Source organism: Zalophus californianus, chromosome 2 (genome assembly GCF_009762305.2).
Source record: "Zalophus californianus isolate mZalCal1 chromosome 2, mZalCal1.pri.v2, whole genome shotgun sequence".
NCBI lineage: Eukaryota > Metazoa > Chordata > Mammalia > Carnivora > Otariidae > Zalophus > Zalophus californianus.
Window position 1 is genome coordinate 59,288,230 of NC_045596.1, and position 18,015 is coordinate 59,306,244.

General features: G+C 42.0%; 1 long non-coding RNA gene and 1 pseudogene across 2 annotated transcripts in view; both read right to left on the reverse strand.

The window, feature by feature from the left end:
• Positions 1–848: 848 nt before the first annotated feature.
• On the reverse strand, positions 849–2,304 carry LOC113925552 (annotated as a pseudogene).
• A 153-nt stretch (positions 2,305–2,457) lies between these two features.
• The window catches only part of LOC113924117, a 28,442-nt gene continuing 12,884 nt past the window's right edge, over positions 2,458–18,015 (reverse strand). For both annotated transcript variants that reach the window (XR_003520541.1, XR_003520540.1), the window contains exon 3: positions 2,458–2,575. This is a non-coding gene — a long non-coding RNA (uncharacterized LOC113924117). The remainder of the gene's footprint in view (positions 2,576–18,015) is intronic.

Sequence of the window (18,015 nt, forward strand, 5' to 3'; positions counted from 1 at the left end):
GTTCTGTTAAAAGAAGAATACCATGGACAAATTTGACAGAATTGTAGAAGAAATGGGCAATGTCTGAAACCAAGAAGGGATTATAATATGCAAGAAATGACTAAAAATTAACAAGAAGTTACAAGACCTTCAACTGAATGGGGGAGGAAAGGATATGAGCAAGGTATTCCCAGAATTTGAAACCTAAGTGACTAAGAAGTATGTGATCTGGACTAGTGCTATCCCATACGTTGCCTTGGTGTGAATTAGCAAAAGTCAGCCCTTTCGGCAGATAGGTCATAGTCATGTCAGGGCATGCAGAGCATGGCTTGGATCTTAGGTCCCACTCACATTCTTGACTGGGTACACTTCTGTAACTATAAGTGCACATTCAAACATCATGGTACTGACTAGAAAGAGATGCTCGAACTTACTGGAAATGGCAGAAAAACAAATCAAAACAATATGATATCACTTGGTACCTATCAGATTTGCAAGAAGAGAAAGATCATGTTGGCAGAAGCTTGCAGATGTAGAGACCCTTAAACCTTACTGACGAGGTTGGCTTGGAACTGTCATGATGGCAGTACTTAATCAAATTAAAGGTAAATATACCCCATTATCCAGGGCAAACGTATCCCTGGGACAGGTAGGCTCACAAAGGGACTTGCATGAGGACGTTCATTGTGGTGTGACTTACAATAGTGGAGAATTAGAAGCAGTCTAGGTGTCTATTACTGATACCACAAAAGTCAAATGTACTGAGTACAAACTGGAAAACAGTATTCAGCCATTAGAAACAGAGGAGGTGTACTCGTAGCAATATGAATAGATTTATTTTTTAAAGGTTAAAATTTTAAAAAGTGGTGCTAAAGCAAGTAAGAAATAAAGAGATCCATGGGGAAGATGCCACTTTCAGGGGGACGGGGCAGGAGATGAGGGGAGCTTGAACAAGGGTGGCGGCAGTGACAGCGGTGAGAAATAAGACACTGAAAGACGGCCTACAGGACAGAGACCTGGGGGAAAGTAGTCACTCTAGTTATGGATCTGAACCTTATCCACACACAAAAAATAAAAGAATTACAAGTTTCTCCCGCTCTCCAAAAGTAGAGATGAAAACTCTCATAACCCTAAGCAGTGTACACCAAAGAAGCAAGTACCATTAATTTACATGGAAAAACATTTTTTTAACTAAAATAGTTGACAATTTTGTTTTCATATTTTACAGTGCAAATGAAAATTGCTTTTTTTTTTTTTTTTTGGTCCCACTCCTCCCCTGCCAAAACTATTCTTTCTTTGATAGGAAGGGGGAGCAAGTCTTCCCCGTCTTGCTGTGAGAAAACACCCAGAGTCACGGCACCATGATCTCCTGGTGAAGAACAAGTCATATAAAATGGTTATAAAGAGGTTCCTGTCCCTTCTTACATGTCTCGTCGAGTCCTGGCCGACTGGGCACCCTCATGGGACGGGTGGGTGGTCTCATCACAGGGGGGGCAGGCATCATTGGCATGTGGCCTCCCGTAGGTGGCTTCTTTCCAGGAGCAGGTCCCATTGGCAGCATACCGGGAAAAGGAGGGCCCATCACGGGCATCATGGGAGGGCCCCCCATATTGGGTGCTGGGATCATACCAGGGCAACTGGAAGGAGGTGGTGGGATCATTGCCCCGCAGGAGGAGGAGCAGACAATGGAGTAAGAGGTATCTTCTCTTGCCGAAATGCAGCCATTGTTTTGTCCATCAGGCTTTGAGCCTGCTCTTGCACCCATTTCTGATAGTAGTCTTTCACCTTCTTTGTGTTTCTTACCGCTGCTGTGTGCCTTTCTCACAGATGCAGAGTCATGGGTGAGGCACGGGTCACAGCAGTCACAATAAATCTCAGACACGTTGCTCTGCAGGCCGTTGGCCACTCCGGTCCCTGCCACCAGGAAATGGTGCACCTATATGTTTGTGTTTTTCCCAGACCCCAAAAATAACCTATCTTAAGCTTCTCTGATACCTTAAGACGCATTTTACTAATGGATGCACAAAATAAATCCAAATAAGCCCAGATGCTCACAGACACAGTTCAAAGATATAGTGGCTGGATGCTGAGATGCTGAGTATCATTGAGGGGAAGGAGCTTGGTGGGGTTGCTCAGGGTCGCGCTGCCTCTATAATGGCTCAGTACAAAATAAATGCTGAACACTACTTTCCCTTTTTGCCTTTTTCCCTAATGGGGAAAATCCCTTTTCTATTCCTCTTAGTTAATGCAAACTGGTACTAAAGTAGTTCTTTCTAAATAGCAAAGTGGTATAACTCAAACTTTGGAAAAACAGGGGCTACCCATACTCGGTTACTCTAGAGAAAATGCAATATTTCTATTGTTCCAGTCTTTTAAGGGTTGACTTGATTTAATGCCAGTAAGAAATACCTGAAAACTAACAGTCCACATTGCTGCCCCTGAATTTCTGGATCTCAGTCTATGAAATCATTTAAGTTGAAACTATATCTGAATCCATGGAGGTTGGATAAAGAGGTAGCAGTAGTGAGATCTGCGACATGTGCAGAGGTTGGACTGTGACCGTTCGTGTCTCTTCCAATGTTAAGTGGCATTCATTCTATGAGAAAAGGAGAAATCCATTTAACCAATTAAAATGTGAGGAAATATTCCTAAGGCTTAGCACAGTGAAAACATTAACATTACTATTAATAGAGTCGGAATGAGAATCGGGTCTCCAATACTTTCTTGAAGGCACTGGACTTGAATTATTTTCTTAAAAATAACTTCAGAGAAGTGCTGTAATCATTGTTGAAATTAAAGGAGGAAAAAAATAAATATCACCCCAAATTCCACCAATTAGAAATAACACTTCTAATACTCTGGTGTAAACTCTTCCAAACATTTTATCAACATGTATCTGTTATCTAAGAAAAATTTTTATCATACTTTTCATACTATTTTGAAAATTCTATTTCTTTGAACAATGTATTATAAATATCTTTCCTCTATCATTAAATAGTGTTCAATAATGTAGCTCTTAATGCTGGAGAGTATCTCATCCTTTAGCCAATCCCTAAACACTTTGTAGATAATTTTGAAAGTGGGATGAGGAGTGCACAGTATGGGTAAGATTTTATATAAAAAACTTTATGGCATATGCTGTAAAATTGTATGGATAGGAGGAAAAGTCTTGAAGGATCTTTTTTACTGGGCAAAATCCAAAGCCTTAGCAAGTAACAAGTAACTTTAATTGTTGCCTTGTACCAAAGAAGGTTTAAGCACTTTACAGGTACAAATTCACTTATTCCTTAGAGCAACCCTCTTAAATATTAACTGCTCATGTCATACATAAAGGCATGAAATTTTAGTCACTTGCTCAAGGCCACACAAGTGATGGATCTAGGAATGGAATGCAGGGGTCAGGCTCCAGGCCTGCCCTCTTAGCTACTCTGCTTAAGCATGGTATCGGAAGGGGTAAAGGCCAGACGTTCGCATCCTCACCTGTGGTTAGACCAAAGGTTACGCTGACTGAACTTACTGATCTTACTTCTGTAGGGCTCAGTGAAGAGTGGATTGGGAATGATGTGTATCCCATCACATTCCAGGAACTCATACTCCCATACCACATTTGCACAGAGGCGAACAGACCGCCCCCTCCTTAGTATTGGATTATTTCTGCTTTTTCTTCCCCCCCTTTTACTTGATTCTCCCTAAAATAAGATGGATGACTTTACTTGGTGAATTAGTAATCGGTAACAATCCAATCGGCCATGGTCAGCAGAAAGTGGGGTCACTGCCTTGCAGAGACAAGGTGCCAGGACCTGCCCTGCCCCTACTCTTCCTTCTTCTTGGATAACTGTGAACAAGCAAGCTAAACCACCATTGTTCAGTCCATTCTCTATCATTCTTTACCACGAATTCTTTGGGCCCAGCTTAGCTACATTTACCTATTCTCAGTTGGTTAGGGCCTGAAGATAGGAGGAGAGAGTCATTGAAACCCCAAACCTCCAGCCATTCTATTTGGCGGATGTTTTTTGGTTGTGGGTCTAATTAGGGGATCCTTTGGGATCACAAAATCCTTTGAAAATAAATGAAAGCGGGCACCTGGGTGGCTCAGATGGTTAAGCATCTGCCTTCAGCTCAGGTCATGATCCCAGGATCCTGGGATCGAGTCCCACATCGGGCTCCCTGCTCCTTGGGAGCCTGCTTCTCCCTCTGCCTCTCTCTCTCTCTCTCGCTCTCTGTCTCTCATGAATAAATAAATAAAATCTTAAAAAAAAAAGAAAATAAATGAAAGCTTTCCCTACGCATTTATACTTATTTTGTTGTTTCCAATTACAGGAGGCCCACAGAGTCCCTGAAGCCCATTCACTAATCACTGAAGAGTCCATGGGCCAGGATTAAGAAACCCTGGATTAAAAATGCCTTAATAGGGGCGCCTGGGTGGCTCAGTTGGTTAAACCGCTGCCTTCAGCTCAGGTCATAATCCCAGGGTCCTGGGATCGAGCCCCACATCGGGCTCCCTGCTCATGCAGGAAGCCTGCTTCTCCCTCTGCCTGCCGCTCCCCCTACTTGTGCTCTCTCCCTCTCTCTCTCTCTCTCTCTCTCTCTCTCTTGCTGTCTCTCTCTGTGTGTCAAATAAATAAATAAAATCTTTGGAAAAAAAATGCCTTAATGGGTCCTATATGCCTTGATCTTTTTTTTAACCCTCCAATGCACTCAAAACTTGTTTAGTATTCTCAAAGACTCAACTCCAGTTCTAGGGGTTTGTAAGCAAATAACAACTCCCTTAATCCTAGCCCTAACCCTCCTGCTGAACACAGGAATGCTTGGTGGGACACAAGAGGCGCAGGTTTTTCCATTCACAGGAAGGTGGTCGGAGGAAATTTCTAAGACTAGGGATGGCCATCGGAAAAATAAATGAGTTCAGCAGTTTTGAGCACCAAGAAAGTCATGAAGAGGAAAAGGAAATTAAGGGCAGAGAGATTGGCAGGATAAGAACGGCACTGGCTTCTGGGCCATGAAGAAGCCTTTCCTTGGAGTGTTGAAAATGTGCAAAGCATCTTGTTGTGAAAAATATCAAGGACGGACAAACAACCCAAAAATCAGGACGGCCGACTGGAATCCCTCCTCAGGCCAAAAGAAAGGCCTTTTGAGGTACTCTGTAGATCAGTGAGTTCTTTCTATATTCTTGCTTCTCCTTCCTAATTCATTTGATGTCTATTCTTTCCAGGTAAGGAGAATTCCCAAACACTTTTTTTTTCTTTTTTTCTGGAGGGATTCTCATTTTGTAGGCTGAATATTGGGTGGAAATCATGTTTCACTCTCAAGAAAATCACTGGAAATATGCCCAGGATGAACCTAAGAATAATCATGTTGCATATACCAATACAATACTTCTCGAAAAGCATTTCATATTACGTGAGTTTAGTGTTCACATACACATATGAATGTAGCATGTACACTTATACACACCCCAATTAGTGGTAATATATACTTATTTCATTGTAGACATATTAACAAGTGTGTTATACACTAAGGCACTCGGTGATGTTTAAGGTACCTCTGTGATCCTTACCCATGAAGGAGGAGGAGGCATGAGCACGGGCCTCATCCCAGGACACTGGTTCCTGATCACTCTACCATACCATCTAGGTAAACATAGATCCCTTAATCTAGAGATCCCCAGTGCTTGCTTATTAAATATTTAATTAACTGATTGATTCTAGGATTCCATGAATGACCTGAAATCAGTGGCCCATTAAGTTTCAGGCACTTTTCTTTGCCAAAGGTCAGCTGCACCTGACTTGGCAGCTTGCCCACTGGGTTTCCCCCAAGGATTATTTCAAGCACATGACTCATTCCATGGATGATTTTAGAGCCAATAACCTCAGTACTAAGGACAAGGACTAGAGATGTGGCTCACCTAAGTGGCCTTCAACTAAAAGCGAGCAGGGAGAATCTTAATTGGCCAAGGTCTGATTGGAGACAAATTATAGACAAGGGAAACAAAATACCTCAATCTCAATCAACTTCAGTCTGTGTCACTCAAGTCCCCAGAGGAATTCACAGAGACCAAGTAGCTGACTGAGCTGGACCACTGCAGGCCCAGTGTTCAGGTACTGGATTGGCACTCTGTCCTGTCATGTGCACTCACTGTAAGGGCCAGTGTGGTGAGAAAGGGCTTTAAGGAACTTGTGTCTATTCCTAATTAGGCCTGGACTTGCTGTATGATTTTGTATTTCTCCCTTCTGCATGTCCTTTTCCCCCATTTATTAAAGTTCAGGCCCCTCCACTGAGAGAAGATAATGCTTGTATGGTATGCATTGGAATAGCTAGTTTGTACAAGCTTACCCCGGATGCCCCTGTTAATCACTATCTTGGGAATGTAGAGATCCCATTCACCCTCTATATTCCTATCAAGCAGATAGTGCAGAAGAACGTGTGGTTCAATGTTCAAGGTCAGGGGCTCTAGGGGTGGCCAATCCAGAGTGTTTCCTACATTTATTCATTTACTCATATATTAAAAATAAAATGCACTGGTTGGGTACCATGAGTTCTTAGACACCCTTCCAAATGCTGTAGGGAAGAGTCACAGTCCTAACTCAGCTAAAACACAGAATTCTTGGGGCACCTGGGTAGCTCAGTCGGTTAAGTGTCTGACTCTTTTTTTTGGGGGGGGGGATTTTATTTATTTATTTGACAGAGAGAGACACACAGCAAGAGAGGGAACACAAGCAGAGGGAGTGGGAGAGGGAGAAAAAGGCTTCCCGGTGAGCAGGGAGCCCGATGTGGGGCTTGATCCCAGGACGTTGGGATCATGACCTGAGCCAAAGGCAGATGCTTAACGACTGAGCCATCCAGGCACCCCAAGTGTCTACTCTTGATTGCAGCTCAGGTCATGGTCTTAGGGTTGTGAGATCAAGCCCCACATCAGGCTCTGCACTGAGCACAGAGTCTGCTTGAGGTTCTCTCCTTCTTTCCCTGCTCCTCCCCCTCCTCTCTCTCTCTCTCGCTCATATAAATAAAATCTTAAAAAAAAAAGAGGGATGCCTGGGTGGCTCAGAACTAAGCAGCTGCCTTAAGTTCAGGTCATGATCCCAGAGTCCTGGGATAGAGCCCTGGGTTGGGCTCCCTGCTCAGCCAGGAGTCTGCTTGTCCCTCTCCCTCTGCCCTGCTCATGCTCTCTCTCTCTCTCAGTCTCTCTCTCAAATAAATAAATAAAATCTTTTTTAAAAATCTTAAAAGACAAAGAATTGTTACCTAAGTAGCTTTCAAAAATTGCCTTTTGGAAGAATATAGTAGAACTCGGATCACCATATATTATTTTTAATATATGAGTAAATGAATAAATGAGGGCTTTTTAACCCATGTAGAGGGAATGAATGACTTCTTGACAATGTAGAATACGCTACAATAAGGTGAAATATACTATAATGAAAGTTTGGATTCAAAGGGAAATATAGTGAAATGAGCACTTGGTTTGCCATCAGATACCCTAAGTGTGAGGCCTGAATGGTCTTTGACAAGTCATGTGGATTTTCTAAGCCTCAGTTTTTTCATTTGCAAGTGGAGACAAATAATAATATCCATCTTATTTGCCCCACAGGATTCTGGTAAGAATCAAATACTATCTGAAAATGCTTTGTAAACAATCGTCTTATAAAAACACTTGATGTCATAATACCTGAACAGTACGATTACTGTTAATCGTTACTGTTAATTATTCGTGATAATGAGTTAATTACCTTTGTATTTCCTTCAATATTAGCTATTAAGTGTTTCATTAGTAAGCTTTAACTTTAACTCATAAATTAAGAGAAAAAGTTTCCTACAGAAATTTATCTATTGTTTTCAATATAAATGGTCACTTTCTCTGACATACATTTTTTTTTTAAAGATTTTATTCATTTATTTGACAGAGAGAGAAAGCAAGATAGGGAACACAAGCAGGGGGAGTGGAAGAGGGAGAAGCAGGCTTTCCGCTGAGCAGGGAGCCCGATGCGGGGCTCGATCCCCGGACCCCGGGATCATGACGTGAGCCGAAGGCAGACGCTTAACGACTGAGCCACCCAGGCGCCCCTCTGATATACATTTTAATCTATTGAATAATACATATGTGCATATTACGATGACATCAATATCTGAGCATATTGCATTTCCTAAAGGCTCGTTAGGGGCCTTCAAAATACATATCCTTAGTTCCTTATCTGTGACTGCCAAATCTATAAATCTCCAAAAACCAACTTTTTTTGTTTTTATTTATTTATCCCAGTTGATGAGACTATTTATTCATTTCATTGCAGATATATCAGAGTGTGATTTCTCCTGTTGTCCAGTTCAGCTGGAGATATTATGAAATATATGGACTACATAAGGTATTACCTTTTTAAAACCAGAAAAACTAAATTTCATAGCACATTTAGTTTCAAAGATTTGTGATAAGAGATTTTGAGCCTATGCTTTCAGAAGAAGTGAATGAAAACATAGCAACAATAGCAGCTCAGGCACACTGGGGACGAGTTTTCTCCTTGGAAATGTATCACAACTTAACCACTACAGTCTGTATTGGCCTGCTGGGAAGTGCTATTCTTATCCTGATGGTACTTGATCTTCCCACTGAAATTGTCCCTTATAGACAGCATCACATTCCTTTGAAAATCCTCAATGATGGCAAGTCTTCCTGCTCTTTTATGGATTACATTCTTGAATCCGATCCAAATCATCAAAAAGCAAATCTGGGGGAAATGGTGGGCATTCAATCTGGGCAATATGTAGTCATTTTTGTTGTTATTGTTATAAAAAATAAATCTGGGTATAGGAATATTGACAAGATGAGAAACCAATAAAATGGGCTGTAATTAAGTCTTTTCACAACTCACGGGATCTCTCAGATGGTTTATAATTGCTATTTTATAGAACTAAGTGACTATTAGATCTTCTCGATAAATTCTGCATGAGCAATAGGATCACGGAAAAACAAACGTAAAACATTGTTATCTGGATATGGTAACTTTTGTATTCTAGAATAGCAGAATCTACATAGAAGAATTTGTTATTTTTTCCTGAAAATTTGCTTCCAGACATGATTTAGTAACTAGTATTAAACTCGCTTTCTTGTTGTTAACAACTAGAAAACTAAGGCGGGGGGGGTGCTGCAACAACTCTTTCCAGACTATGGACAACAGATAGTGCAAAACCATGATCCTTGAAAAAAGGAAAACAAATGAGGTGGGCCTTAACTATCATTCTGAATTTCTGCCAGAAAGTACCTGTATCCCAGCACAGAGTGGGAAAACCTAAGCAGAGCATGGAGTTCTCCCTAAATTGAGGAGTCAGATTTGAGTACAGGGTGGCTGTGACAGCTGGTTTATTGGTTAGAGTACCATATGCAGAGAAAGAAGTCTAGAAATCTGCATGGGGTCTCCCTAAGCCTTTGACTATTAATCTATGCATAATTATGATGAAATTCCACCAGACCAGGTAAAGAACAACTTCTGGATCAGAACTGGCCTTCTAAGAAGGTCCTCATTGAATAATCTCTTCTAACAATTTAAAAATAATAAAAATCACTAATACCATTTTACATTTTTATTATTATCTAATGAAATGAACGGAAAATAGATCAAAGCCAATAACTTATCTAGGTCAAAGATATATACATTATTAGGCTGCCAAAGTGACACATTTTTAATGTTGGTCAGACAATTATAATTATTTTACGTTTATTCATTTTTTTAGTAATCTCTACAGCCAACATGGGGCTTGAACCCACTACTCCAAGATCAAGAGTTGCAAGCCCTTCCAACTGAACCAGCCAGGCGGCCCTGGTCAGATAATTATTGTGATCCACCAGTATATTGCCTTTATTTGGGAAGAGAAAAAACAAAATTAACAAGTACCATCAAAACTATATGATTTCATTCATATGTAGAATTTAAGAAACAAAACAAATAAGCAAAGGGAAAAAGAGAGAAAGAGAGAGAGAAACTAAGAAATAGACTCTGCGGCACCTGGGTGGCTCAGATGGTTTGGCGTCTGCCTTCGGCTCAGGTCATGATCCCGGGGTCCTGGGATCGAGTTCCACATTGGGCTCCCTGCTCCGCGGGAGCCTGCTTCTCCCTCTGCCTCTCTCTCTCTGTCTCTCATGAATAAATAAGTAAAATCTTTAAAAAAAAAAAAAAAGAAATAGACTCTGAACTCTAGGGAACAAACTGATGGTCACCAGAGGGGAGGGGGGGTGGGGGGATGGATGAAACAGGTGATGGGGATTAAGGAATCCACTTGCGGGGCGCCTGGGTGGCTCAGTTGGTTAAGCGACTGCCTTCGGCTCAGGTCATGATCCTGGAGTCCCGGGATCGAGTCCCGCATCGGGCTCCCTGCTCAGCAGTGAGTCTGCTTCTCCCTCTGACCCTCCCCTCTCTCATGCTCTATCTCATTCTCTCTCAAATAAATAAATAAAATCTTTAAAAAAAAATAAAAATAAAAAAATAAAAGAAACTATTTAAAAGAAGAGGCATAATTATGGATTTTGAGATATGTTTTTATTTTCTGGGAATAAACTTCATATACCTAGAAGTCCCTGTTGGATTTGGCAGCTTCAAACTCATTATATGTCTTCCTAAAGTAAAAGCAGGAAATACTTCAACCAGGTAATGAAAAAATGAATCAGAACCATATTTATCGGAAGTCTGTCTTCTCAGTTGGAAACAAGAAATTGTCTTTTCTTAGGAATGATGTCCCAGTAGAACCCCTTTTGGAACGTAATGCAACTGAGCTTTCTGGAAATCACCGAAGACAATCAACACACCTCCACTGGGAGGAATAGCTATGGGTGGGGGGTGGAGGGGAAAGCCTGGAGACCTAGGGAGACATTTCAGGGAAAGGCACTGTTTGAACTTGTTCTGGGAGGGCCCAGCTGATCAGTTAGATTACCTTTTCCAAACACAACAAAAGCTCTTCAGGGTAGAACTGCAGTCCCTGGGTAAAGCTTCCTATTTAAAAGCAGAGATTGCCTGTGGCATTGGGGCACACCCAAGTCCTCTGACAACTGGTTTCAAGGCTTGGGGAGGTAACAAGAAAATGGGGCCGAGGCAATGGGGTTTCACCAAAACTGTAGAACTAGCAGCTAGCGCAGAAGTAGAAAGAGTTGTAGGGAGAAGAAGGTGGGGATGGGAGAGGGAAAGGGAGAGGAAAGGGAACAACTAGGAAGGAGGGATGGGTTAAGAAAAAAAACCTGGCCAGCTTGAACCAAAACTGTCCAAAGAAACCACTTCAGTTCCAATCCCTTTCGTAGGTTCATTGACCTCCCAGCCTTCTGTTTTCTCCAGTTTTTCTATTTTTCCTTTGAATCGCAATGGAACAGTATGCATGAGCTTTTTATAGGGATGATTTCCCCCAAAATAATAGTTTTATTGTCAGCCAAATCTAAGTTATAATCTCACAGCTGACCGTTTTTCAGCTAAATGACCTAGCTTAGCTCAGTAGAGTTCCTCTGTTGAAAACTGGAAAATGATGGGTACCACCCGGGCTGGTTTTGATTAAATTCCATGCACACGGCAGACACTCAATAAATATTAGTGAACTCACTGAAACCCTAAGCCAATGGACTGGCTGAACAGGTTTGAATTGTTGTTACTAGCTATGCAACGTGGACAAGATAGACCACTTGGTTAAACCTCAGTTTCCACAGCTAGAAAATGGGAAAGTTATAAGATGGTAATTTGCCTACTTTGTGTGGTTGTCGGGGAGGGGGGGTTAAATGGAAAGGAAAAAATATATAAAATATTGTATTCCTGGACCCGTTACGATGAGAGTACATTAAATGTTAGCACTTATTAGCACTTTTTCTCTATAAATGGCTGCTGCTGAACGATTCTTACTAGGGACTCAGTGCCTACCCTTTGAACAGTGTAATAAATAGCGTCACCCAAGTAGCACGTTGCCTCACTGTATGACATCAAATGACATGTAAACGGTGATAACGAACTGAGGACAGAAGGTGAGTCAGAAATGCTCACGTTTTATTGTACTTACTGCCTGAAAGCAGACGAAACTGAAAATCAGAATGAACCCGCACTTCATCTGACTCTTCCGGCATCAAGACAAGTGGCTTTCATTTTAAACAGTCCCCAAGCCCCTCATTTATTTAGAAGTCAAACACAAATGATAAAATTACTTCTTTAGGAAGTACCTGAGCAGTTATGAAAGGAGCAAAATTTCTCGAGATACGGAAACTCAAAGAGATGATAGCAGCAATGTTAGCAAAACTGAAACCATTCATCATCATTTTCTGATTTAAAATGATAATAATTCAAAATATGTACAAAAGAGACCTTTCTGAATATTACTGATGCAGAATGGGAGATGGGGGTAGGATGGGATTTTTGTATGGAAAGAATACAGCAGGGAGCTTCATCTTTCACTAAAGAGCTCTTGAGCCCTAGCTGTGGTGGGAGACGCTACAGAGACAGAAATGAGATACTGTCCAGAAGCCCTCCCCTTTCAGAATACTCAGAATATAATAACATATAATGGAGATAAATGATTTTAAACTTTAAGAAGAAAAGTGCTACATACATACCAAGTATTAACAGGCTGCATACATTTTTCTACCAGGACTTAATTTTAATAACCTAGTGATGACTAACTATCAGTAATAAAATGGAGGCTGGGTGGCTCAGTTGGTTAAGCGTCTGCCTCCAACTCAGGTCATGATCCCGGGGTCCTGGGATCAAGTCCCGCATTGGGCTCCCTGCTCAGCGGGGAGCCTGTTCCTCCCTCTGCCTGCTCCTCCCCCTGCATGTACTTATTGGCACAGGCTTGTGTATTACGGTCTTTAATAACATTTTCGTTGCTCATTTTTGTTCACTGAAATGATTATTGGTGACCATTTGCATAATTTAGTCTTTCACAGAAAAACTTTGCCAACTGTCTCTTCTTGATGTCCAGGCTTACTTGGCTCTCCATTGACCTGATACTCTGTCAAATAAAGAAATAAATCTTAAAAAAAAAAAGTAAAATAAAATGGAGTTTCAGAGCCTCGAAGCTTAGCTTAACAGTAAGTGATAAACATCCACTGCTCTCTGCTATGGGCCAGACACTAGCAGGAGAGAATGGCTTGCACACAACTGCCTATAAACTATAATGCTCATTGCTCAACACTTGGTGACACCTGAGAGCTTGTTAGGAACACAGAATCTCAGATCCCCTCCAGACCTAATGAATCTGATTCCGCCTTTTAACAAGATCCCCAAGGGAGTCGTGTTCACATTGTGTTCGAGAAGCACTGCTATGGCAGGTGTACGAGCAAGGGGCTCTGGGAACTCATAGGAAGGAACTGCTATTTTCAAAAGACAATGGCTGGAAAGCTGCATCGAAGCCTGAAGGCAGCATATGATCAAAGACATTGTTGTCCACATCAGCTTACCTCTTCACAGAGGTAGATATTTCCCTTGGTGAGGCGTAGGCAGAGGTATTACTAAGAAGTACAGAATTGGGGACGCCTGGGTGGCTCAGTTGGTTGAGCGTCTGCCTTCGGCTCAGGTCATGATTCCAGGGTCCTGGGATCGAGCCCCACATCAGGCTCCTTGCTCAGTGTGGAGCCTGCTTCTCCCTCTGCCTGCTTCTCCCCCTGCTTATATTCTCTCTCTCTCTCTGACAAATAAATAAATAAAATCCTTAAACAAAATTTAAGAAGTACAGAATTAACAGGCATATTAACTAGTACAATACCACACATTTGGTGAAAAAAATGACAATTAGACATATTTTTGAACTCATATATGCATGTACTTATTGGCACAGGCTTGTGTATTACGGTCTTTAATAACATTTTCGCTGCTCATTTTTGTTCACTGAAATGATTATTGGTGACCATTTGCATAATTTAGTCTTTCACAGAAAAACTTTGCCAACTGTCTCTTCTTGATGTCCAGGCTTACTTGGCTCTCCATTGACCTGATACTCAGAGAGAGCAAGTGATTTAAATGGTGATATGCATTGAGGAAGATTAGGGAACAGAGTTGTCTTCTGTTTGGAGGAATTGGCCAGTTACATGATTTAACATAATCAGGCCTCCGAAGACACATGGATCATGGCGCAGGCCAGACACAGACCCGACTGTGACTTGTAAAACAGCCCACTGGTGTTGAGTCCAGCCCCTCTCACCCTCAACTCGAGCCCATTTCTGTGTAATCTGTAATGAGAGAGATGCATACCTTCAAGTGGTATATTCTAGCAGATAGCAGTGCTCACCTAGTGACAACAATTCCTCCCTTTCTTTATGCAGAAGACAAAAATGGCTTCCCACACTTCCGGGTACAATGCAGAATGTTCTAAGGATGGGCTGAGGGAAGCTGTCAGCAGAGACGACAGTGATCCTTCTTTCGGCAGCTGCACTTAAGCTGCAGGCTAGAGCTCTCAAAGCCCAACTTAACAGAATGATAATAATGAACAGGTTTCCAGCTCCTTCTAGAAGCCCGCCATGTTCTAAGTTTTACATGAGTTAGCTTATTTAATCCTTACACTGAATCTCTGGAATAAATACTATTATTGTAGTTAGCTGAGGCAAATGAGATCCAGCAAGGCTTAGAAATTTCACCAAGATGACTCAGAACTGAAATTTGAATTTACATTCTGAGTTTAATTGAACAGAGTATCAAGTAAAAAGAAAAAAAGTGTTGTTTGAAAACATTCAACTGAGAGCATGATCTCACATAACACATACACTCTACTACTATATCTTGCCCTGTTAGATCAGGCATAGCAAGACATTTTTTGAAACTTGTTGAAAATACTGGGCGATGGCTTTAAACACATCACAGTATGAGATGTTCTTGAGTATCTTTAGTGCATGGATGCAAATAAGCAATAATCTATAGGTAATTACATAACTGGACTGAGTTGAATCATAACAAAGCCAGTTGATGTCAGATATGACAGTTTTCTTCTTTGCCCACGGCTTAGGATAATAAAAACAGCTACATTGTTGGTGAATAAATTATGTTCCAGGCACTTTTAAAGTGTTTGAGATGTATTATCTTATTTAGTTACCATCACAATCCTATGGGTAGGTATTATTCCCCTTCTACAGACCAGAAAGATCCAGTGGTAGAGAGCTTAAGTAATTTAAGTAGGATGCCAAGGCCAATAGTAAGTGGCAAAGTTAGATATTGAACCTGACAGTCTGATTCCAGAACATGTATCTTTAGCAACTATATGCTGCCACATCTGAGAAATGAATCAAAGTGCCAGGTTTGGGTACCATGGTGGAGTCTGGTTCACAAGGATAGTCTCAAAGACTACAGAGCGCTAAACAGAAAATATGCCTTCTTAGGAAAAAAAAAAAACTTCTCACTGATGACTGAGTTGAGATAGAACTGCCTCTGTGACCATGTTCTAGGTAGTTTTCTTCGAAGTGTGGCCCCTTGAACTACCCAATTGTATTGGGACTTTGGATCCATGTGTTGATATGGCCATCCTTGGCTCCCCCTCACCCCCTGCCAAGTTCTCATCACTGCTTGCCCTTGCTAATATTGGATGGGCAGTTTCTGAGCAGTTAATGGGGTGGGCTGTGGCATTTCTCCTTAAAGGACCTTGCTGCCGGGAATGTACAGTGGCCTTTTCCCCCCTTCCTGTTGCTCAGCATGAACCTGCCCTAAGGTACACCACTGTGCAAATTACCATCATTGATGGAGTCCCAGGGCACATGAGAAACCAGTCAAATGCAACGTAATGCCATGACACACACTTAATTTAAGGATTTGAAGGAATTAAAACAGTCGTTTCTAGACACTGCTTTTGACTCCCTTTCTAGCAAGGCACCCCCCTCCCCTGTATCACCAATATTTCAACCTTCATCTTTTCTTCTTTAGTGCACTCCCCTAGCTAGATAGACTCAGCTCGAGTTCTTCCTTTCAGGTTCCCTAGGTCATTGACGAAGTGCGGAAAACTTCCTCTCTGAGCCGCAGATACGTTCTTTTGCTCTTTAGACCAAGCTGTTCTGCTCAGAGATCTGTCAGATCTTTCATGACCAGAGACACACTGACTGAGGCATGCTGTCATTTAGACAGGAGAAGGGAATCTGCCGAAACTCAGTTGCCCCAAGGGGACTGGACAAGGTAAATATTGACTCTGTAGGAAGCAGGTTCTAAGGAAGCTCACCATCTAGCTTCGGGTCTGGTTTCACTATCCCGTGCATGGATCGGTTGGAAGACGATGCGCCGGTTGGAGCACCTTTGAGACATTTTATTGTTCTCAGCCCTAGATGAGATTTTAGCCAATGATGCAGGGAGGTGTCAGTTTGAGATGACAATGGGAACAGGAGAAACAGAGAATCAGGTTTCAGCAGGGTGGGGCGAGGGGAGGTGCAGCGGGGCGGGGGGAGGTGCAGTGGGGTGGGGGGTGGGGAGGCAGCTTCCCACAGGGCATCAGAGAAGCAGATAACGGGACAAAAGAAAAACCACATAATAATATGGTTACAGAAAAAGGCTACTTCCTGGTCAGGACTGGATTAATCCTCAAGCTTAATGAAGGACAGAAGAAACAAATCCATTCCCCACTTTTGGAGAATAAGAGCAAACTGTCTTTGACCCAAAGCCTAAGTGGGGCTGAGCCCACATCCAGAGCAAAACGGGAAGGAAGTCAGGACTGCACCGTCCCCCCATTCACACTGTCACTCTGAAGAAAGCCTCTGAGCAGCCGGCCTTCTCTTCCATATACACAACGTCGGGGTCACACAGTCTCACTGTGAAACCAAGCCAGGGATTTCTGAGTCCAGCTTCATAAATCTTCTAGCACTCTCTTCTCGTTTCCTTGTCCTTGGTTCAAAGCTTTCCAGGGAAACTTTTACCCTGCACTCCAGATTTGGGTCTATTTATTTTATTTTATCATCATTATTATTTTTTTCAGAACATATACCATCTCTGAAATGCTTGAGCTTCTTCTCCAGGACCTCTCTGTTTCTTCAGAGTTGGCTTTTTCTCCCCAAGCTGCCCTACTTACATCAGACTTGCCCTGCTGTCTCCTTGGCCGGGGGGTTGGGGGGTGTCAGCACATCACTCTAACTCTCTTTTGTGACAATTCTTCCTTACACCTCCAGGCTGAAATGGCATTGAAACCAGTATTTCCCAAACAGAAGGACTCACCTTTATTCCTAACACTACCGTGTTCCTTATTTTCTGTCCATTGCTTACTCCATCTACATTTCTTTTCTCCTTTCTGTATTGAATATCAAATCAAAATCATACTAAATGGATCCAAGTAAAACTTCTTAGATTGGTCCCCTGTTTTTCATCTCGCCTGCCTTTGTGTAGCCTCAATTTCTCTTGCTTAAATAGTCGCAAAGCCATCCAATGAATGTCTTGCATCTTTACCATTTACTACTCTTCCTCACAATTAATCTTTCAAAGAACTGCCTGGTTAATATTACTGGAACAAATCACTGATCATATCATTTCTTGCTTAGGTATCCAATGCCATTATTCACCAATGTTTCTTAATACTCATGATCTGCCTGGCAACCTACAGTGGAAACAGATGTCATCCGGGGAGTATACACTAGGTATCGTTTTGGGGTCTCATGCTCTCATTTTCTTGTAGATAGATCTGACATTGATACTCCCTATCACCACTACATAGCATAGCAAACTTTGCATGGCAGAGAGAATACTAAATTTTTAGGTTGAGGCCAACATTTCCATCCTCAGCTACCTTTGTGTGGTCTGGATAATCTGGCTCCTGAAATCAAAACACTGCTCCTGACCCAGTGCTCAAGCATGCCCAGAAGTCCTTCTTTTTAGGTGATGGTTTTCCAAGACCCGTGTGGGCCAGAACAGTTATACCAGATCAGTGTGAGAAATTAGCCTTAGGTTGTCTATGCTGCAACTTTGCAAGCTGTTTTACCAAGATGGCAATTTTAATGATAGATCCAGAATGCTTTGGTCACCCTCTTGCCTCCTTACCCCTCCAAGAAATGCTGCCATTGTGGGTGTTTACCAGCCCTGATGGACTGTTCCCACATCACCAGGCAATCAATCATGAAAAGGAACCAAAAAC